We start from the raw sequence: 5,347 nt of genomic DNA, 5'->3' as shown, positions 1-5,347 counted from the left end.
AGTATGTGTTTTGGTATTTTTTATTTTTTCTGGTTGCTTCCAGGAAGATGTGATCAGGATGTGGGCTTCCCTTTTCACTCTTCTTATTGCTTAACGCAGAGTAACTTTCACAGGTGTTGTCTGTTTTCCTGGTATATGGCAGTTTGTACTGGTTCTTGCCTCCGTTTTGGTGTTTATAGAGTGTGATTGTAGCTTGGCTATATGGCAGCAGTTGCTGACTCTTCTTATGCAATAGATGGAGAGAAAGAGTCCTCCAAAGGTAGAAGGGGGAGCATAGAATAGCAAAACAGCACCAGTGCAAAAAACAAGAGAAAAAAAAACAGAACACAGCAATAACAAAAACTAGACTGAATACTGTAGTCTATAATCACAGAAAAGGGAGAGGAAGGAGAGAAGAAGAAGAAGAAAAAAATATCTGCAGCCTAATATGAGTATGACTTTAATGTCCTCTCTTCAGCTTCTTGCTTTCAAAGCTGCCTGAGAGATTTAAAGATGCCAGTTGTTGGTTGTTAATGCTAGACCTCAGACTTTAATTTAATTTTTGGCCTGTTAAAATTTTAAACTCTCTTTCCCTCTCTACAGCCCTGTCCTGCCCTTTCCCATATTAAAAAACAAAACAAACAAACAAAAATGTTCAGGGTCTGCTCTTGGGCGGAGTATCTGTGCGCTTGCGTGGTGGAAGAACCCATCAGTAGTGAGGGTGGGGGATATTCATGCACTCAGGCTCCCCCTTTAGTCACCAGAATGGAGATGCGCAAACAGTGGGTGCACAAAAAAAAAAAAAAAAAAAGAAAGAAAATCAGAACAAAGCAAAACTGACAAAATGTATTGTTTACCTTTGCTCCAACATTCCTGCAGTGTTTTTCCGTGGTGTTTCTGCTCCCCCGCTTTGTCTTGCTGTTTGGTCTCACCCAAGATGTTGGCTCTGGGCCTCCGGCAGATTCAAAAGTATGCTATTTCTTACTTCAACTTTAAGTTCCACAAGCTATAAGCCTTCAAACTTTAAAAAACAAACAAACAAACAAACAAAAAACATTCCTATCTCTGTGGTTCTAAGTTTTGAAGCTCTGGCCTGGATCTGCTTTACCTGGTATTCTGTGGTATTGCTGATTGCAAATTTCACTGCACCTCCACCCTAGCTGCCATCAAGCCCCGCCTTCTGTATTACCTTTAGTAAAACTTAACTCACATGCGATATCAAAGATGTTGTCCAATGATTTCCACATTCCTTTGAGTCACCTCTCTTTGGAATGGGCACAAATATGAATCTCTTCCAAATAGCTGGCCAGACAGTTGTCTTCCAAATTTCTTGGCAGAGATTAGTGAGCACCTCCTGTGCCGTCTCACTTTCTTCAAAGATTTCAATTTTTGTTCCATCAATTCCTTGTGCCTTGTTCTTTGCCAATTCCTTCAGCTCACCTTGGACTTCCTCCTTCAGTATCATTGGCTCTCGATCATACGCTACTTCTTGAATTGGTTGATCATTAACCATTTCCTTTTGGTACAGTGACTCTGTTTATTCCTTCCATCTTCTCTTGATGCTTTCTGCATCATGCAATAATTTCCCCAGAGAATCTTTCAATAATGAAAGTCAGGCCTTGAATTTTGTCTTCAATTCCCCCAGCTTGAGAAATGCTGAGTGTGTTCTTCCTTTGTGGTTTTCTGATTCTAGATCTTTGCACATTTTGTTGTAATATTTGGCTTTATCTTCTCAAGCTGATCTTTGAAATTTTGTGTTTAGCTCTTGGTTATCCTCATTTCTTCCATTTGTTTTAGCATCTCTATGCTGGAGAGCAAGTTTCTGTGTCTTCTGACATCCATTTTGACCTTTTCCTTCTTTCTTGATGTATGATGTTCTTGATGTTATCCCACAACTCTTCTGGTCTTCGGTCTTTAGTGTTTAATGTATCAAATCTGTTGATCAGATGATCTCTAAATTCAGGTGGGATATATTCAAGATAGTATTTTGGCTCTTGTGGACTTGTTTTCACTTTCTTCAGCCTCAGTTTGAATTTGCATATGAGTAATTGATGGTCTGTTCCACAGTCTGCCACTGGCCTTGTTTTCACTGATGATATGGAGTTTTCCATATTCTCTTCCCGCAGATGTAGTCAATTTGATTTCTGTGTATTCCATCTGGTGAGGTCCATGTGTGTAGCCATCTCTTATGCTGTCTAAAGAAGGTATTTGAAATGAGCAAATCACTGATTTTGCAGAATTCTATCATTCGTTCTCCAGCATCATTTCTATCACCAAGGCCATATTTTCCAACTACTGATGCTTCCTCTTTGCTTCCAACCTTTACATTCCAATCACCAGTAATGATCAATACATCTTCATTGCATGTTTGATTGATTTTGGATTGAAGAAGTTGTTAGAATTCTTGTATTTCAGTCTCACTGGCTTTAGTGGTTGGTGTGTAAATTTGAATAATAGTGGTATTATTGGGCTTCCCTGTATACACATGGATATTATCCTATCACAGACAGTGTTGTACCTCATGACTGATCTGGATATGCTCTTGTTGACAATGAATGCAATACCATTCCTCTTCAATTTGTCATTCCTGGCATTGTAAAAGATATGATTGTCAGGTTAAAAATGACCAATACCAGTCCATTTCTGCTCACTAATGTCTAGGATATAGATGTTTATGCATTCCATTTCAGTTTTGACAATTTCCAACTTTCCTAGATTCATAGTTGGTACATTCCATGTTCCAATTATTAATGGATGTTTACAGCTCTTTTTCTTCATTTTGAGCTGTGCCCCATTAACAAAGGAAGGTACCATTGGTTTTCTACATTCATGTCATCATGGTCAGCTGCACTTTGTGTAGGCAGCTCTTCCCCAGTCATATTTTGAGTGCCTTCCAACCTCAGGGGCTCATTTTCTAGCACAATATTCTGACACTCTTTCTCATGTTTCAATATTTAATAATCTTGTGCTGACAGTGTTCCACAGCTATTCATAAGGTTTTCAGTGACAAAATATTTGGAAGTAGTCCTTCTCTCCTTTTTCCTAGTCTGTCTTCATCTTGAAGCTCAGTTGAAACTTTTTCACCATCGATAACCCTGCTGGTATGTAAATATCAGTGGTATAGCCTTCAGAATGCAGCAACATGCAAGCCACCACAGTATGGCAAATTGACAGGTCAGCAGAGTCCATAGGAATATGGTAGGAAATGAATATGGGGATGTGGGTTTAATCAATTCATGCAAATTAATTATTGAATAATATTGTAAAGTGCATAGTTTAATGCTTAATTGCTTGTGATGTTAAAGACCTTGAGGTTAGCTCAGGGATGGGGCACAGTTATGTAATATTTGGACAACTGAGTTGAGTCTAAGTCAGGACTTGTGAGCTGTGAGTTTAACACTTTAAGTATGCCATCCATTAGGAAAAAGGTCATGGGGAGGTCACCATGTTCTTAATGTCAGTGCTGGCCATAAGGCCCATGATGGCCCATGGGTTGGAGTGCCTGTCACTCAGTAGCCTTGTGGGCAATGGACAATAACTCTTCCTTTCTTCTTATTGCCTATGGTGAAGGCAGCCTACGTTGTAGATAGTTCACTTCTTTCTATCCAAGGTAAAGCTATCAGTGTCTTTCTTTGTGTGAGTTCTTTTGTTTCCTACAAAGTGAGACAGGAAGAAAGCTATGAGCTGAGTAACTATTACAGGCATGGTGTCAGTTCATCCCATTCTCAGTTCAGGCCTCACTTTTGATTCTTAAAAGATTTTGTTTGACCTTCACAGACCTTCACAGTAGTTTTGCTTTGTTTTTTAACAATCAAAATAGCAGACATAAAATTCCAACATCATACACACAGAAATTTTAATTCCATAAATTTCCTAGGACTTTGACATTATGGAATGTGACATTTTCCTTGAGATGGAGGGATTCAATGATTGATAATACCTTAAGGGTCAAATAGGTTGTCACCAACCACGCTGACCAATTCTTGCTCACTTAATCCCAAACTGATTAGTTTAAAGAACCTCAGGAAGTGTCTCACTCCTTAAGATGTTGTTGTCACAAAATCTTAATGGTCCTTTCAAATGAAAATATACCTGGAAGGCCTAGTAACTGACCTATTTGATTCTAACATAGATCATAATAATTTGACAGTGTCACTTATTTTTGAGTCTGATTGCCTTCTTTGCCTCCGGGTGCCAAAGAAAAAGGAATTTGTGACTGAAAGGGTTAAGTGGATTTTATTATAATGTGCTTCTATTTCATTTCCCTTCTTTCAGCTCCTTCGCAAAATGTTAATCTAATTGTGATACTATCACTTTGATGACAATATGACAAGACAGACAAATTTGATTTTATTCTCTACAGAGCAAAGCATATGCTGCTTGGAAGGCTTTGACAGAGAGAAGGACATAAAACAAATGGAGTTCATGAATATACAATTTTTATTGTACACAGTAGTGACATCCAAACTTCAGAGAGTAGGTGGGTGAGACTGAGCTTTACTATTGAGATTAATGGGTACGTAAAAAGGTGCCAACAGAGAGTACTACAGTTTATGTTAAAAATGTCGATGTGGATAAAAATAATTTTCTTCTCAAGATGAATGAGACATTTAATGGCTGTGAGACATTTGTGCCCAGTAGCACTTTCTCAAAAGTAATTTTTTGTTGTTATTGTAAATTATATAATCTTAACTGCAATTATAGGCCTGTTTAGGTAAAGGTCAAGTTAGTACAGTGGATGGTTATAAAGCAAAAAGGAAATTGGTATATGGATTCCCTTGTTGATAGCTTATGAATGATTTCAAGTGAGATGAATTTTTGGTAACTCTATTTCTCGTTTAATGTAATATAGCAAGTAAAGACAGCACACATTAACAAAACACAAATTAGATTGCTCTAAGTAAACATGTATCTTCTAAAGGAACAGGGCTATTGGAAAAGGACAGTTTGAAGGTTAAGGACACTCTGCAATGAGAGTAGGCTCATTTTCAAGAAAACGAGAAGAAGGAGGAATATTGAGAAAGTCTCATTGTTGAGTGCACATCTCTATTTTTCAAGGTGGCTTACTGAAACACAAAGTCTAACATGGTTCATGGTTTCTTTTAAAAGCTTACACTGACATTAAGTAAGATTTTAAAGCAACCTTATTTTCAGAAAGGATGAAAATAGTTGTCTGAATATCGTGATTGCTAAAAAGTACAGTTTGGATTTTCACATGATGATAAGTTCAGAGTAATGTATTAAGGTCCAATTTGGTGCTGCAGGATAAGCACTGAACTGCTAACCACAAAGTTAGCAGTTCGAACCCAACAGCCACTCCTTAGAAACCCTGTACAGGGTCTCACTATGAGTAGTAACCAACTTGGCA

The sequence above is a fragment of the Chrysochloris asiatica genome, unplaced genomic scaffold (genome assembly GCF_000296735.1).
Source record: "Chrysochloris asiatica unplaced genomic scaffold, ChrAsi1.0 scaffold00133, whole genome shotgun sequence".
NCBI lineage: Eukaryota > Metazoa > Chordata > Mammalia > Afrosoricida > Chrysochloridae > Chrysochloris > Chrysochloris asiatica.
This window is presented reverse-complemented; position numbering follows the sequence as displayed.